The sequence below is a fragment of the Mastigoproctus giganteus genome, chromosome 10 (assembly GCF_048544385.1).
Source record: "Mastigoproctus giganteus isolate SK-2022 chromosome 10, ASM4854438v1, whole genome shotgun sequence".
NCBI classification, from domain to species: Eukaryota; Metazoa; Arthropoda; class Arachnida; order Uropygi; family Thelyphonidae; genus Mastigoproctus; species Mastigoproctus giganteus.
Genome location: NC_143584.1, coordinates 204,766,021 through 204,784,640, shown reverse-complemented (window position 1 = coordinate 204,784,640; position 18,620 = coordinate 204,766,021). Strand labels below are relative to the sequence as shown.

General features: G+C 38.0%; 1 protein-coding gene across 3 annotated transcripts in view; it reads left to right on the top strand.

The window, feature by feature from the left end:
- The window catches only part of LOC150079799 (teneurin-a-like), a 351,321-nt gene that overhangs the window by 6,628 nt on the left and 326,073 nt on the right, over nt 1–18,620 (top strand). For all 3 annotated transcript variants that reach the window (XM_090383375.1, XM_090383374.1, XM_090383373.1), the window contains exon 2: nt 8,317–8,389. The gene's annotated coding sequence lies outside the window, so the exon portion shown is untranslated. The remainder of the gene's footprint in view (nt 1–8,316; nt 8,390–18,620) is intronic.

Sequence of the window (18,620 nt, the reverse complement as noted above, 5' to 3'; positions counted from 1 at the left end):
TCTCTGACGGGATTCGAACTCAGATTTTTCCCACCCTGGTATGGGAGGACGGTGATTATATCTATTGTGCAACCGCGAGGGCGAGCCATAAAGGAAAGAAAAATGAATTCCTCCTCAGAAATATCAGACACATTCCAATATACAACAATCTTCTGTTGAATTTAAACGGATCAAGCCTTCACTTAGACTTTTCGTTGGAGTATCTCATTACACGAACAGGAATATTCCCAACTTTATCAAGCGGTTACAATCTGTGGCTATCGTCAGGAAAACCTAGAAGAAGGTTGTCGTAGGAACCAATGATTTCTTTTCCAAAAAAATTTGAAAGGCAATGTATAGAAACACGGAAATCTTTAATCTTGGACTGGGTGTCCATATCAGCCATTACGCCAGTGTTCTATAAAATCATTTCGCACTTTTCCACCGATGGACGTATAAGGAGCACGAATTGGGAGGGCATCAACTCTCAGGTGTACCAAAATACCATTGTGACCAGCTCTTCATTGTTGACATTTGTACAGAAACGGTAATCGAATATTACAGGACGATAATGCCTTGGTACACAGGAAAAGAAATGTGCTAGGATGATTTTAAAAATACTCTAAATATTTGCGCAACTTCATCAGTTTATACAGTTCCCAGATTTGGACGAATTAGCCAAAACTTGCATGACTGACTTAATTCCATACCTGGATACGCCTGAGGTATGGAACCATTGTCAAGGACTGGTACTCTCATCGCCAGTAGCTGCACTGCCTAATATTTTGGTAGATTGCGTACAATGAACGAAATACAAAATGAAGGAAAAAAAGTAAAGTAACTTGGATCAATCTAATTTGACTCTAATAAATCAGTTGCAAGGAGTCAGATTTGACTCATTTTCAGACCTTCTCGCAAGTTTTGCAGAGGAGAAGTGGGGGAAATTCTTCTACCTATTCTGTAGAGTAAATTCTTAAGATTCCACGATAAGTAAAAATCTTGTTAAAATCTTCGTGACGTGAACAAAGCGATTATCACACATAAACAAGATTTAAAAGATATTCTTTGTCTGTAGAAAGAAACATTTCTTTCAGGCTGTCTATATGCACACAAGTTCAATTTCTTAAAAATTCTTAAGTTTCAGACACGTAATCCCAGTCTCTTCTTTTTGCGGCTGCTGCTATCTGCAGAAAAGGTTTCTTTTCAGTTATATTGGATTGTGCTTGTGGGACTGCAGTTCCAATATTTCAGTAGAATGGTTGTTGGCAACGTCTAAAAATTTCTTCATTCTTCGAACAGAGTCATGTTGCGCTGATCAAGATCCTTCTCTTTTGCTCCAAGGCTGAATTCGGTAACATGGAGAATATCTTTCACACTTTTGCCCGAAAGCAAAGATTTAATGTCTCATGGAAACCGACACGGGTGTGCACTTAGAACTTATTTACCTTCATCTGCACTGTCACTCGTATGTCTTTACAGTTCAATAGCTTCTATCTGAAGGTTTCGTCCATCCAGTCGTCATCGTCCGTGTGTTTCGCGTTTGCAGGATTTGCTCATTGACAGAAGCGAAGGGTGGATCACGGATTTGCTGGAGCATTAACAAAGGGATAAAGCAAGACATCCAGGAGGTTTTAGAAACATGGTGTACATTAATTTAGGACAAGAAGATCGAACGTGTCGCCGCCTTCCGGTAACTATGACAACTATTCGGAATGAGTCGTTTTCGGAGTGCACGTTAAAATAATTAAGTTCCTAACCCCTGTATCGCCTCTTACCTCTCCACGGAGCGCATTCGCCTAATGTTCTTTACCGAGTATCGACAAAAATTTGCCGTCCTAATATATGACGGAAACTCCCAGTTCGTACACTCCGCCCAGATGAGGAATTCCTCGGCGTGAGGCGAAACGCCTTCTCGCTACTTAGATGTCGGCTTGCAGACGCTTCATCATGCAGAAGGCAATTTTGAGAGCAAGGTATCCTCGCATAGTTGCTGAGATAAGGCCCCGTCGTCTTGAGTGATGAGTACGTTGGGAGTTGGATAGACAGGCCCACAGATATTATCCCATGTCCGTGATTATATGGGACTACGGATTTTTTTCCCCTTTTCCTATTAAGGTACCCACCTTCGTCCCTTGATGTGCTTTTACCCTCTCCAGTATTAACTTAAAAAGTTCGGTGGATCGACCTTCGCTATTCTCTCAAATAACTTGTATATACTTTCTCAGAAAGCTGTTGCTCTTTCAAAGCTATCTGATATAGTTCCATCAAGGTCTTGTTACTTCAACGGGGAAGGGTGAAGAGGACACCCTAAACTGTCTTATTTTGGATGATTAATGAGTGATTTATAAATTGCTATTTACTCTTGGTTGTGTGACCTAAATTATTATTTTCGATATAGCTTGTATCTCCTATTTCTATAGCAGTAAACGTTGCTTGTTTGGTTTTCGAATTTTAATTTTATATCCAGTCATTTCAGACATACCCCTTAACTTCTCAATTACATCCTTTACCTTTTTCTTTTCGATTTTATTAAAATTTTAATTCCAAGCAAAGGTAAAAGGCCACATGGTTCAAGAAAAATAAAATAATCTTGGAATTTCCTCAAGCTGTTGAGTTTAACTAAACATGAAGGCGCCTTATTCCAGTCAGCAATGAGAAGGTTCCTAAAATGTTTGACTCTTTTTGAAATAACCTCATAGGAAAAAGAATATATATACGTACTTACTTTTGAAGGCATCTCCACTGCTTGGCGATTGCGCTGTCTAGTGGTTAGGGTTTTAAGGGTTCCCTCAGAGAACCCTAGAGAGCGCAACTCCGGGTAGCGAATGGGGATTTCAGCAGATATGGTATGGTGGTCCGAATATACTGAATAAGTACCCGTAGTACCCGTGGATCAACAGGACCCCAGGGGGCTATCATCCTAATAGCAAGGGCTTTGCCCAGGTTCCCTAGAGGGGTCTGTTCTCTTCTTGCACTTACTTTGAGACAGACCCCTTTCTTTCATCTTTCCTATTTGGTTTCCCTTCACCACTCTTGTTTGCTTTCGACCCCGACGCTATTAGAGTATTCGAGTACTAGGTATGTTTCTTTTTCCTACCTAAAGTTCTTTTTCTGTGGGTAGAAGAAGCTTATAGTCGGTGAAGACAGTCCTTCTAGGTGGTAGGGGTCCCCGATATTAACCTCTCTGTGCTGCAGCCTTATACAGTATGGGGTTGGTTCCCTACACGCTAGGAGAAGGTGCACTCCGAGAATAAAATCCTGATCCTCCAGGTTGGGGGTTGAATAAAGGGCCGGCGCACCCTTTCTTGTGAATTACTGCTACGTACCCCCAAAAGAAATAAATAATAACTATTGGGGATTAATTAATTAATAACTATTAGGGATCAAAGAAATAATAACTATCTGGAGATTAAGAAGTCGAATCCTTCCATTTCATACGAAACCATTTATCAAAATAAGAATAGATTATCCGTGTCCTATATGGGTAGTGAAACAGTTTCGATATTTCGTCATCATTGCTTCGATATTAAACCGAAATAACTCATTGGGGAGCGCTCCTACAATCCTCTAACTACGGTTCGGATGCGTTACAGTTCCATCTTCAGTAAATGCGATGTAATGTATGATATAAACCACACATGACACGTCAGTAACTCTTGAACATATGTATGTTAGTATAGAAATGACCAATGATAAACGTAAAGCTAACCCGACGATCGGTCCATTTTCCTTCTAGAAAACAAGAAATTATCATATGTTGCTTGGACAAATTCCACCTTGTAGGACGTCTTTTTTGTAAGTAACGCATTTATATCTCATTTATGCATACTACTATGGGGAAACACTAATCTAGGACATATCGGCTAATTGTCCTGCACGATTATTCGGTATGTCCACCCTCTTCCAGGACCTTTTACGAATTCATGAGTCAACACAAGATTTAACGACGGAAGGATTTTCAGTATTCAACAAATGCTTTATAAAAACCGAAGAAACCTTTGTATACAGTGCACTGAACGTCCTAGTTTCCTACAAGTCTTCTGAAGATTTTTTTGTCAAGACAGAATTATATTATAAGATCATAGTGAGCTTAAGATTTTCTCAAGTTAAACCTGAAACAGTCTCTCTCCTTCTAGTCATGCAAGATTGTTGAGTCAGGGTAAAAGGTTTCTGATGAGCCCTATCACTTCAGAATCCTGAACAGATATAAAACATTTTATATTTGTCCAGGATTGAACAGATATAAAACATTTTATATTTGTCCAGGATTCTGAAGTTTTTTATACCAATCTGTTGCTTATTCAGAGAGAGAAAGATAGATGCACATGCAATCGGAGATTCTTGTTAAAATTGCAGGATATTGAAATTTAAACAAAGAATAGATTTCTATAATGGTTCTTATTCTGGGTGCATATCAGTTGTCTTAGAAGTCATTTTGCATATGTGTACACATTACACATGCATTATACATTCTTATACCTTGCATATCTCCATGCAAGATACAAGAACATTGCCGTATTTATCAGTCAGAGGGTTTGAACTACGGTCGATCAAAGACGTGTACTTCTGTATCATCTTGCGTGACCACTCGGCTATGGTAGCTTTTCAAATCTCTGCCTGTCCACCATTATTTTCTGATAACCAATCAGAATGGGGCATTGCGTTCTTCCATCAGTTCTTCGAATCACTTCTTGTGATGCTCACGGGCGACCACTTCTAGGCTTACGAGTTAGGCACAAGGGAGTATAGATTATCCAAGAATAATCTTTATTCCATTTAATCTGGATAATCGAGATTTTTTCAATAATCTTTGCATAATCGAGATTTTTTCAATAATCTTTGGATAATCTATACTCCTTGGATTATCCAAAGTTATATTTTTGGATAATCTGTACTTGTTTGTGCCTAGGTATCGTTTAATCCAGATAATCAGGATTCAGCTGTACTTAAAGGCAGCTCCATTCACCGCAAGTCACCCACAAAAAGTTTCTTTAAGTTTTGCTTCTGAAGAACAGGGATAGACCATTCACTTGCTTCTAGACTACGTACTAATTCAGAAACAGTTGCATAGTGTCTTGGAAAAAATATGGGATGCCCTTTTTCTTCCGTGCCAGTAAAAGAGTGTTCCTGAGAGAAGGAAGGTCTTAGCCCGAAGTCTGAACTTCAGAATCTTTCCAGAATCTTTTTAAAGATTAAATCCTTCAACAAATCGTAAGGCTCACTGTGTCAAAAACTGGGGTTAGCTTGACGTTCCAGATTGATAATCCATATCGTTTTCTTTTGACATCAGATTCAGAAAATGAAATTGTACATTGATTGGATGGTGGTGGAGGAGGAATTGATACACCAAGTTTGTGAACAACAGCAGACTGAAGGTCTAGATACAAATTCCTTCTTTATTTTTACTTCGTAACCATTCTGTAACCCGAGCAAAAATAGTGCTCATCTCTGTGATTTCTAGGCCCAGATTTATCTTAAATATAACAGAATATATCTGAACCATTCGTGACCATGGCAACAACCTGTTGTTGCCATAGTCATGAATAAATAAAGTTGAAAAAAAAGGGGAAGGGGATGTTAGCGCGGACTCAAAAACAAGTAGAATGCAGAAATTACATATTGAAGCAGCCAGTCGTTTCTTGCGAGTTCCAGAATAATCCGAAGTGTCTTAAGAACAGACTGAGAGTTTCTTAACCAATGCCGTTATTCAATTCATGCCGTGCCTTCTCTCCTTTCTCTCTCTCTCTCTCTCTCTCTTCCTCACTGTTTCCGGTTGGCAGTGAGAAAGCCAGGGATGATCGAGAACACGCTTGTGTCGCAACTGTTTTTTATAGGAACGTGAGTCAACTTAAATGATTCACTTTATATAAAAGAAACATAAAGTTTTGTGAAAAATCGGTGGAACTGGGTACCATTTTTGGAATCAATAAATTGCATTGTAATCAGAAATTGACAGTAAAATAATTAATACTCACCTATCCCTGTCATTCTTTCTCTTTTGTCTTGCTCTCACTCTTTATTTCTTTTCACTGCCACGTTTTCCGTCTCTTTCGCTCTCTCCCTTTCTCTCTCTCTTGTCTTTCTCATTTTATCTCACACTTTCTCGCGCACGTTTTCTCTTTTCTCTCTCTTAACTCTTGCTTTTTTTCTCTATACTCTCTGTCTTTCTTTCTCTTTCGTCTTTTCTCATTTTCGCTTTCTCTTTTGCCTCTTGTACTTTTTCCCTTCTCTTTTGTTCTTTCTCTCTTTCCCTTTGCTCTCTCTTTTATCTTTCTTTCTTTTATTCCTTTTTCCCTCTCTTTTATCTTTCTTTCTCTTTCTACCTCTTTCTTTCCTTTGTCTTTCGCTCTTTTTTTTCCTGTTCTCTCTCTCTCTTTTGTCATTCTGTCTTCTCTCCCTTTTTTCTTTCTTTCCTTTTTCTCTCTGTCTTGTCGTTTTGTTTTTTCTCTCTCTTATCATTTTGTTTTTTCTCTCTTCATTTCTTTATGCCCGTCTTTTGCGTGTTTTTCTCTCTTTTCTTTCAATTTCTCTGCCTGCCTTTTTCTCCTTTTCTCTCTCTGTCTCCCTTTTTTTCCTTTTCTATTTCACACTGTCTTCCTTTTTCCTTTTCTTTCTCTTTCTGTCTTTGTCTTTTTCTCTCTTTCTCTCTTTGTCTTTTTCTCTGACTCACTGTCCATCTTTGCCTTTTTCTTTGTCTCTCTCTCTCTCTGTCTTTTTCTTTGTTTCTCTCTCTCTTTATCTTTTTCTCTATCTCTTTCTGCCGTTTTCTACGTCTCCCTCTGTCTCTTTATATTTTTCTCTATCTCTCTTTCTCTGTCTTGTTCTCTATCTCTTTCTCTGTCTTTTTTTCTATCTCTCTGTCTTTTTTTCTATCTCTCTCTCTGTCTTTTTTCTGTCTCTCTCTCATTCTGTTTTTGTCTTTTTCTCTGCCTCTATCTCTGTCTTTTTCTTTGTCTCTCTCTCTGTTTAGCTTTTTCTCTATCTCTCTTTCTGTTTCTCTCTCTGTCTTTTTATTTGTCTCTCTCTCTCTATTTATCTTTTTCTCTATCTCTCTTTATCTGTCGTTTCCTATCTCGCTTTCTCTGTCTTTTCCTATCTCTCTTTCTCTGTCTTTTTCTATGTCTCTCTCATTCTGTTTTTGTCATTTTCTCTGTCTCTCTCTATCTCGGTCTTTTTCTTTGTCTCTCGCTTTGTTTTTATCTTTTTCTTTGTCTCTATTTCTGTCTTTTTAATTGTCTCTTTATCTTTTTCTGTATCTCTCTTTCTCTGTCTGTTTGTCTCTCTCTCATTTGGTTTTGTCTTTTTCTCTGTCCCTATCTTTATCTTTTTCTCTGTCTCTGTCTTTTTTTTTTGTCTTTTTCTCGCTAGGCGCCTCCGTAGCCAGGTGGGCAGGAGTGACAGTGCGTAGCACAGGCTTCTTGATTAGACCAAGGTTCGAGCCCGTGACCACCAAATACGGAGGATGCGGAAAGGTCAGGGAATGACCACCGTATATCCCCGGATAATATGGCCTTAGTTGCTAATGCTCCAAAATAACAACAACAACAAACAAGCTCTCTCGCTATCTCTGTCTTTTTCTCTTTCTCTGTCTCTCTTCATTGCTTTCTATTTCTTCTCTCTCTAGCTTTCTGTCTTCTATCTCTTGTTTCTCTCTCTCTTTCTCATTTTCTTTCTGACTTTCTCTTATTTTTCCGTGCCCCCCCTCTCCCCCCCTTCCGGATCGTTTAGAAGTAGTTTTTTACAATTTAAATTGAAATACGATTTCATTTATCTTTTTGTTTATAATCCCGCGCACAAATAATGCTACAAATTGTAAAAAGACATTGGTTTTGACTGCAAAGGAGACGCTGTACGTATCTGACAATTATTTCAGACACGACTCGCAGGGTGGTAGTGGTGGGGGGGTTGCCTTAAGATTCATAATCTCTACCGCTGTGTGGGTGACAGCTAAAACGCATGCCGATGCCAATCTTTGTCATTCTTTACCTGAATGTATAAAAATGGGGCATGGCTTAATCGCCTAGATGCTCGGCTAATGTCATTCACATCGACCTAACGGAAGCATTACGAAGACCATACGTCTTGCTTCGGAGCACGCCTAACATTTTTCAAACTAACAGCCGATTAGATGGCTCAAATGCGACTTTCTATTAACATACTCATTACATTTATTATTAATTACACCTTCTTACACGTGATTAGATACGTATCCTATCAATCGCTCTTTTATATTCACAATCACCTTACAGAGCAAAACCAATGTTAAATACTAAACCGTGTTGCTGGAAGCCATTTAAAACTGAAAATCGTTTTTTTTTCCTTCTTTCTATTTTGCAGACTGACTAGATGGAAGTGAACAGAAATTACGGCCACTGAGGACCATGAAATCCCGAACAGCTTGAACGCCAAGGTAAGAAAAGTTAAAATTAAAAAAATTAAACTATTTTATCTTAATACAATATAAATATTTCGATTAATTACTTAAAATTTTAGATTATCCACAAAAATAAATAAAATAAATTAAAAAAAAAAGCCCGGAAATTGGCAACATTCCAACCATACCTTGCACGTGATTAATAAAGCAGAGAATTCTGGGAATTGTATTTAGTCATTTTGATGTCACTGCATCTCACAGTATAAATAAAATTATAAATAGCTTTAATTATTAACGCGATTTTAAATTGTAATAATTAGCTGACTTTGCCATTTATCTGGTAATTTTGATACTTTAATTTGAAAGTTTAATTATATTAAACATGCGTACTGTATTTTTCTAAAATAAACAGCTTCAATAAATAATCTATAGGAAAAAGTGATATTGTTTCATAATGAGCAGAATTTGCATCCATTTGCTCTAGGGCCAAGCAAATAAAATCTCACTGTAATGCGCATGCCTCATAGTACAGTGCTGTCATGGCAACCGTTACTAAAGTAACTGGAGAGCGGGAATTTTTTATAATAACAGTGGCGTAGGGAAAGATATCAGACAGAATAAGCCAGCTGGATTTTTAGCATATTTGCAGAAGGACCATGTTATATGTTAAAATAATTCTTTTATTAGTGATAAAATAAAGTAAAATAAAATAAAATGCACGTAATCTTTTAGTAACGTCCATTTTTTTTTTCATACAAAATTATAAAAACCGTTTTTCTTCCAAATTAGAAAGACGGTTTTTCGTGCCAAAATCAGGAAAGTAAAATGGGTTTTTCATCCCTTTATGAGAAAGAAAAAGCAAAATAAGAAAACGGAATAGGTCTGACTGTTTAAAAAATCATTTAATGTACACAGGTTTTTCATCCCAAATTAGAAAAAAGGTCTATCGCAAATTAGAAAAAAGGTCTTTCATCCAAAATTAGAAGAACGATTTTCATCTCAAATTAGGAAAGAAAAATAAGAAAACGGGGTTTTCATCCGTTTATGAGAAAGAAAAAGAAAAATAGGAAAACGGATTTTTCATCCTTTTTGAGGAAGAAAATCAAAATAACAAAACGGGTTTATCATCCTTTTTAAGGAAGAAAAAGCAAAATAGGAAAACGGGGTTTTCATCGTTTTTGAGAAAGAAAAAGAAAAATAGGAAAATGGGTTTTTCATCCTTTTTTGGGGAAGAAAAAACAAAATAGGAAAGCTGGTTTTTCATCCTTTTTAAGGAAGGAAAAGCAAAATAGGAAAACGGGTTTTTAATTCCGTTTTACTATTTTGCTGGATGAAAATCCACATGTGGAGTCGCATTGCTTACAAGTTTGGTGAAAAAAGTGGTTTCTAGTGTTTTCCACATAATGAGTCTTTCACTTCTAAAAGACAACCCAGACCTTGAATCAGTTTCTCAAACTTATATAAAAATAATAAATCGTAATACTAATAAAATATAACACGCGAACTGTTGATCGTTAAGAATATCTTTTCGCTGTGGTGAGAGTCCATGATATCATATTGGACAATCAAATAGATGCTCCTGCCTCTGGACATTTTTGTGCTTACTTTGTAGGAACTTGAGATGACATAAAAATTGCAAAACATCTGGGAAGATAATTTAACTAAAATTGATGCATACAGATTAAAACTGAAATAATTGTAATATATTTAATATTTATAATTAATAATTTTTATTTGTATGCAATCTTCGATCCAGTACAATTTTATTTTAAGTACAATCACACTTAATAAGTGGAATATTTAACTTTTGTTTAATGAGAAATCTATTCTTAACAATTAACGAAGTGCAAATTTTAATAACCTCCCATAATGAGTGCGGATGACAAAGTTTGTCGGGAGATGACAACGGTTGATTAAAAGTTAGAATAATATCTGAAATATTCATCATCCTGAAGAGGACTAGAAGCCCCAATAGTGTCCTCGAAAATGCTCATATTAAACTCCGCAAAGCTTAATATCTGGTTCTTTAGAGGCGCGTCTTCATTTGGAGTCGAAAGTCCTCGAGGTTGCATGCGAATCTCGCCATTGACTTGCGGGCTCGTATTTTCGTTGATTGTGTCTGACACGATCACTCATCTTTGTCTCTGCAATGAGAATTCCTCAGGAACGAGATCAGTTTACGTCCTCGCTGTGCGTGTAAGTGTATTGGAGACTGAAAGTCTTCAAGCTTGTGTGGTATTTGGAGTCTTAATTAAGCCAACAGCTGCCTGTCTGGCACCAGTGACCATTTTGCTTTCAAATTCTGCCTTCATTGTCCGTGAAAATGCCATTTATGAATGCCACCTTGCAGCCTTATTAGCTGTCCACTTGACTGATCATGGCGTCTCAACCGTCGCGCGAACTCTTGTCATTAGAGAGTTGACGCCATTTTGTTGCTAAGGGCGTTAGAGAATGTGAGAATTACGTGTCTGGCAGATAAACAGCGTGTTTTATCATCGAATATATTTAATACTTAATAAAATGCCCTGCACATTCTACTCGGTCAGTACTGGACGCAAAATGCCATCCCAGAAGAGAAGGGGGGATGAAAACAGGAAATTATTTAATATTTTTTTATCGTAAACAATGGTTCTTGGCACCATCTAGTGCTTGTTAGTACTTCAGTTCGTAACGCAATTAAACGTAAAACACAGAACAAATTAAAACTTCTTGAAAATTCAACAACTTTCACAAATACTGTGTTAGCTAATAAGGCATCCTAATTAAGAAAAGCAGAAATCTAATTACAAAGCCTAGATGGATTTTTAGTTTGTCTTTGTGCTAAGTAGTCTTTGGATATTAGCTGTGTGTAACAATTTTCTGTTTTCATGCTAAAACTCAATGTCTACCTACATTGGTATCATCGTGGACATTAACGCGTATTGAGAAAAAGACTCTTTTATTGAACTGGCTAGTTGGAGAAGTTAGGCGATGTAAAGGGAACAAAATTATCTCAAATGCTTTAAAAATCCATACTGGTAACATAAAAGTTATGTTTTTAAAAGGGTAAGATCAAGTCACAACACGATTTTACTTTTGGATTATATGGGGACGTCCGTTTCGGAATTCGCGAGGCTGATATTCCTCTAAAGTCCTTGTGGATACCTTGTATTTATTTTATATATTGTGGATGTGGTACTCTTTTCTTTGGTGGGTGTGGGGTGCATCTCCTTGGCAGAGACTCGTTCGTTTGCTATTCTCGAAATGGGTGTTACTTCTTAAGTTTTGTTTTTAGTTTTATAATTTTATTTAATTTTTGGTTCTCCCCCCCGTCGCTGTAAGAAACCAAATAACACCGCATTCCCCTAGCTTGGATACACTCTTCATATACAGTCTATATGCTCTGTTGTTCAACAGAAATATTAGTTATATGCAGAAATAATTTATTGATAAATGATAATGAGGTCAAAAAGTACACTGATAAAGTTTATTATAACATTTTGTTTCCAGGACCATAAGAAAATATTTAATAACTGAACTTCGGTAGATATAGCCTATTATAACTACACACTGAGTGGTCACTTTATACATTTACTAATAACCAGTAGAACCCCCCTTCCCCTTTATCTTTTGGAACTATCCACATTCGTCATGGTATGGACTTATCGAAGTGTCGAAAACCTGTCACACCATACGTATACTTGTCCATGTTTATTCGATTGCTTCCCACAGTTTTTCAAATGGGATGGCTGCGGATCTCTACTCAGCGGAGCTCTCTCCACTTTATTCCACAAATGCTTGATTTGATTAAGATCTGGTGACTGGGTAAGCCGCCCCAAGTAGGCTGAATTCACTCTCATGTTCCAGGAACTAGTTCTGTGCAATTCTGATCTTGTATTGTTCGAATAGTTAATACAAGACCAGAATTGAACTTTTTTTCTTTCACTGGTTCCTGGAACATGAAGGCGAACTTGCATGGCCTGCATAATCCTTTGGGAAGACCCATTTGCAGATGAATACACTGCAGACAGAAAAAGATGTTCCTGGTTCGAAAGAATTTCCAGGTCACCAATGTCATCCAAAAATTACTCCCCTGGTATCAAGGAGCCCAATGTGCACTGCAAAAACACTCCTTACACTATTCCACCGCTAACACCAGGCTGTATTATTGATACCTGGGCAGTATGCCTCTATGGACCCGTGCTGTTTTCGCCATATTGTGGTTGTCGCATCAAAACGAAACAAGGAGAACCGTGTTTGTCAGGCACGCAACATTTTTCCATTCCTTCATTGTCCAGTGTTGGCAGTGAAGGATTGGACTGTCGTTGTGTGACAAGGTACGACGAATTTTGCATTCTGAAATACCTTTTTGTTTACCACTGTTGTACCGAGTTGTTATTTGACTGACTGTAGCCTTTCTGCTACCCGCGCAAGCCTTGTCAGCTTCCCTTGGCCTCTAGTATCAACGATTTGATTACGACAACAGAATCGTTGTAGACTAGATGTTATTTAGTCATCGGGACAATTTCGATACACTCAAGACACAGTTGTAAGTGTAAACTCCAGCAGGATTGCAGTTTTGGAGATACTCATACCGGCACTTCTGACATCCACTACCACGCCACATTCACACTGAACTGCAGATATTCGGAATTTCAACTTATCTACTCGCCTGCTTTTTATCGCATGGTAGGAACACGTGATCTTGTTATTGAAAGAGTATTCCATTTCATGAAACGTGTTGTTGCTAATAAAGTGGATATTCAGTGTAAATCCATTAAAGAATAAATCATCAAGAAGTTTATATTTTTAATCGGTGTGACTAGCTCGTATCCCGTTACAATTAACTGTACATACGTGTATACCTTCTTCCGGTAGGTTAAATATATGGTGTTAATATTCACACATGTTGACTAATACTCGTATCTTCTTCCGGTAGTATGAATATACCTTTAAACATTCCCACTTCGACGTGTTGCTATAACTACAGCCATTTCCGATGGGACAAATATGAAATGCCCTCTTCCGGCAGGCGAGTTCAATTTTCCTATAGAAGTGCACGATGCATTTACCAAATCTCATAGGTAGTTTCGATCTGGTGAGTTGCCTAGCGTTTATTGCAGGGAGAGAGAGAGAGAGAGGCCCGTTGTACGGGTTAAGCTGGAATGTCCCCGTTGTGTAGGCTAACTAGATTAATCCGTTTCCCGCAGGGCGAGTTACCCTGATGTACGTATTTGAGTAATTTGCATTGGCAGAAGTCTTTGTTAGTTCATGCGAAATTCGGCCGATTCAATTACCTGTGGACTTATCACTAGATTATATTTGACTGATGAGAATTCCGTTGGATAAAACAGAAATCACAAGATTCATTAGATAGGGGTGCATTAAATGAATACGTTTTGTCCCGCTGTTATGTAGGTATACTGCATGCGTCCGCCAGCCTGTCGCCGGAGATCGCGATCCGGCGAGAAAGTGCAATAGATATCGATTTGTATTCTAGTCAGTGCCATCTTCTCTTGCCCATCTAGAATGAGATAAGCTAGGTAAGCAAGAATCTTTGATTGTTTTTGCTCGGAAGAGAAGGTTGAGCGTAATACGTGCAAAGATTGTGTAGTTGCGAACACGGGAAAGGTTGGACACTCATCCTGTTAAAAGGGACCGGTGGGGGAAAAATAGCGGTTACCACGTTTGGCTGTCCAAATCTTATCAGTCTGCGCACTATTGCAGTTGGCAGCAGAAATGTCAGTTATTCGATAAAGGAAACGAGCCTGAATTGTGATTGAAATTCTCCTTATTTGAGGTCTGTCCAAGTTTGGTGTCGTATCCACCAAATTTTAAGACGTACTGGTCTTAAGAAATTAGATCCAAACAGTGTAACCACTTTGAAATCTAAAGAATTTTTTATTTGGATTTTTGAGGGCTGACCAAGCACTTTTCAAAAATTAGAAGAGAAGTTAAAAAAAAATAAAGAGAGAAAGAAAGCATTTAAACACTTTTCTTTCTTTCTTTATAATGAGTTAAAATTACAAACTCCAATCTCCAGAGAGAGTACTTGACAATGAACGGATTTGCAAATATGGATGCTTATACGCATACGTATTTACGAATGTTTGTGTACGTACACACAAAGTGATATTTAATATTTATTATTAATAATTAGCTATTCATCATTAACATCCACGCATGCTCATCAGGAATACATTATGAACGAATTAACAATTGACCTTCTTTCTGTTCATCTCGATAATGGTTGTTGTTTACGTGGACGTAACTAATCCATTTTGTAATTGTTATCTCCAAGATCTAGATTACGAATCATTGCATTATAAATACAGTACGCACCAAAAGTTAGGACAACTTACAAAAGCTAATCAGTTGATTATTCAGTGTGTCTGGTACGTGTTCCCATTATTCTTCTTGAGCAAAAAGTGTGGCAATTGTTCGTAACTTGGAATTTTGACAACGAATAGATTTAGAATTATAATAAAAGTATTATTAACGCTCTTAAAAAGTTTACGCCCATTGATCTAGCGAATAAATTCCTTTGAGGATACTTATGACAGATGAGTCTATAGTCACCCCATTTTGGCGCAACGGGTTCCGTTCAGGCAGATTCACTCCCAATTGACTGAAAGCTCTACCAATTAACACCAACTTTAAGTCTCAAAAAAATAGAAAAACCGACGAATTTTTCTTTTATGCAAAGTGGACTTTTCTTTTCTTAAAACTCGTCTGGATGCTGTAGAAGGGGAAAGATGGTTCTGGTGACTGGACTGACGCCTGCCCTCATTCCTCATTAACTCGTGCGCCATGGCAAACAAGCGACACCTAATTACGCGCTGGCTAATTCCAAACGCTGCCTTCCGCCACATCTGCCTCTCCTCTCGCTCCATCGATTTGCTCTTTCGATGTGCGCATAACGACCGACATTCGCTGTTAAATCTCGCGGATCCACGTGAGATGCCGCGTGACAGAAGGAGGAACTTAGAGAGCCAAACACAGGAAGTCATCCCACGAATACTAATCCAAGTGCTTCGATCAGATCTCCTAATGCGCTCAGAAAAGTCCCTTTTCTGGAAGAAATATGCACTCTGCACCGTCTACGAGAACTATCATCGACTGTAGTGACACCTGGCGGGAGTTTCAGGCAATCTCAAAGCTTCTCTGCTAGAGAAAGAGATAAATAAATTTTTTTTTTTGTTCTGTTTTTCTCTCTTTACTCTTTGTGAATAAATAATTGCGTAATAAATATTAATAGGAGGCTGACGTCATTAGCATATTTGTTTGGGGGCTTGTTAGCATATTGTAATGTATGAGTCCAAACATGGAGTCGACATCTGCCTACAGTAATAAAGTCTTCGGAATTTATTAAGTTTGAACTTTATCTGCTTCCTTTAAATGTGCCTAGCAACCAAATTCTGAAGGATGTTTATGCTCCCAACTTACAATTTGCGATAAGGCATTGTTTGGAGTGTAAACTCAACCAATCATCTATGAACTAATTATCGCAAGGACAGCAATTTCGCGCACCTTCCCTAATTGAGTATCACATTCCTTATTAACGAAATATTAAGTTTAGAGATACCTCAGATGAATTACTGTTTCATGAGAATGAGAAAAGTATCTTGTCATAAGATTCGGACACATTCGCTTTCAACCAGATTTCAAAGTGACGTTTAACTTCTTGACCATTATCAAATCAAAATCTGGTCGGAATATTGTATACATATTTTAAATTAAACTATCCACTTTGTTTGTATAAGTGTGTGTGTTTATGGATGATTTATGTGTTCTTTGGGCTGAAAAACCCTACTTTCCTCCTCCTGAGATCTTCTAATTATAGCTCCTATATTTATTTTTAAGGCGTCAAAGATCCTTGACTGACACTTTTATAACGTAGTGGTCTTCCTTTTCTACAAATATTTCAAAGATAACCAATGGAAAAGCTATATATTATATGGACTGTCCCTTGGTATCTTTGAAATATTTATATTGTTTATGGCTCCCCCTCCTAACTGGCATTTTCAATTTGTACTTTGCCCTCTGTTCCTAGAAAAATATCTATCGATGTCCACTTTCGCTCTGAAATCGCCGGTGAGGAGTTTCTTGAAAGATTTCACTTGGGATTTTGTGTCCACTAACCTTCCTCCCAGGTTATTTTGGATCTCTAAGTAAAAAGTGGACCACAAATATCTACAGCTACATGGATGTTCTATTCCGATCTGTACCTCAATTGTGTAATGTGTTTGTTCGAGATTTTCCTATATAAGCAATTAGTGTTTGCGCAGGAAGACCTGGAGATCCCTGGAGATAAACCCCACTGGTATTAACCTAAGCTGACTAGCGCATTACAGAGAAACTGTGGGAAAGAAAAACTATCTGCCCTTAAAAGCGGAAACAAGGCTTTGTAAGTTCTTCCACCCCGCCCAGCGATATCGAATTTGCTGCCGCCAATTTTTTTTATCTTTTAGAAATTGGTTTTTCTCTCAATAAACAGAAATGAAGTGCTTCAACTTCCCAAGTGGAGAGAGATGTTTCAGTCTCCAAGTTCCACTAATGGCAACACGAATACTTTGATGAACACCGTACATTTGGCTTGCGCATAGTGATAAGGCCAAGTCACGTAACGTGGTCGGGTTTCGCACCGGCATTTATCTAAAACGTGATGAGTGGGAGGGGGGAGAGGAATGAGGAGTGTGCGGTGATAGTTTCTGGGGGGGGGGGGATGGATGTGGTATCAATCTGAAATGGTGAGTTTAATCTAGTGGGAATGTTCTTAGTAATACCCCAGTCCGCTTGAAGAAAATGTCAGAGTTCACACTAGAGATACCTAAAGAAACGACTGTGGAATTTTCTAAAAACCTACAGTTTGAATCGAGTTTTGTAGCGCCACCTGTCACCACGTTTCGTTATTATATAGAGAAGAGTTTGCCGAGGTTAGAAATATAGATGCAGCAGAGTACAGACTCATTAGCGTACTCTGTTTTCATAATTTAAGGGATTAATGATACATCCTCACTCAAATCCATTAGACAAATCTATTTTACTAGTCTTTAACGACATTCACTAGTCCATGGTTTAGTTCGAAAGCCTCTTTAATTAGTTAATAGTTGTGGAAAAAGCCTTGGTCCTGATCCCGCTTCAATGGGAGTAATTTTATGGACTTGGCATTGTCAAAATGATTTGGATCTGTTGTCTTGCCCAAATCAACACGTTCTTCTCGGGAAAATCCATGCTACGCACCCCACTGATAAATATTATTATACCCAAATACTACTGCTGTCACAATGAAACCGTCTTCTCTCATCTGTCGAAAAATATCTTTTCCATATCCGATGACGTCGCATGCTCTGTTGCCAGACTCACCTCGGTACATACCGTTGATCAATGGTTTGTGAGATAAATGGACATTTTAAATATAAAAATCTGTTATGAGATAGCATAATTTATTGTACAATCTTATATTTTATCACAAAAAATTTTGAATATTACTTATTAATATTCTTGCACTTTGCGAAATTCTGAATTTTTAACTTTCTTTCAATTAGCATGTGAAGTACATTTTCACCTTGACTAACGTTACCCATTTTTTAAGAATAATAATGCACTAGGGGACTTCGCCCCCTGCTCGCTTTGCTCGCCCACCTCTGGGCAGGCTTTTCTACGTAAAATGTAGAGGTATACGGAGTAAGTCAAATCTTTTCTACGTAAAAGACACACCTGTCGAAACGCACTGATCGATATCTCATCAGGAAATGACCTATGTAATTATTTACCTATGCATTTGTAGTGCGCGGCATTCTCTAGGTCGAATAAATATCACTGTAAAACTTCAGAACGATGTACACCCTCCAACATGGCCGCAAGTTGGCAGCGGGAAAACAGTGATTGACAAGTTGCGACTCCCATATTTCGACAAACTGACAGGAACAAAGCAGTGATTGGCAGATGCAACTGCTTTCCCCGCCCACTGTCCTCCTAGGTTGATATGCCTAGGGTGTTTTTCCCCATATTTGCCGCTGTTTTTAAATCGGGAACTTGTTTTCCCCATTTTAAAACAGCGGGATGGAGGGATAAACACCCTACCTAAGCTAAGCCTCCCCCTCCTCGACGACACAAAACAATGAGAAAAGGGAGGTGCCTTCACCTGTCAATCAGACAGGTGAAGGAAAAGACCTTTTGCTTCGGGTTCCATAATACATGAGGAATATTGTTGCATCCTAAAGAACAGGACTAAAATATTTAACTGAAATATTTACAAACTATAAAAATATTTACAAAATACTAA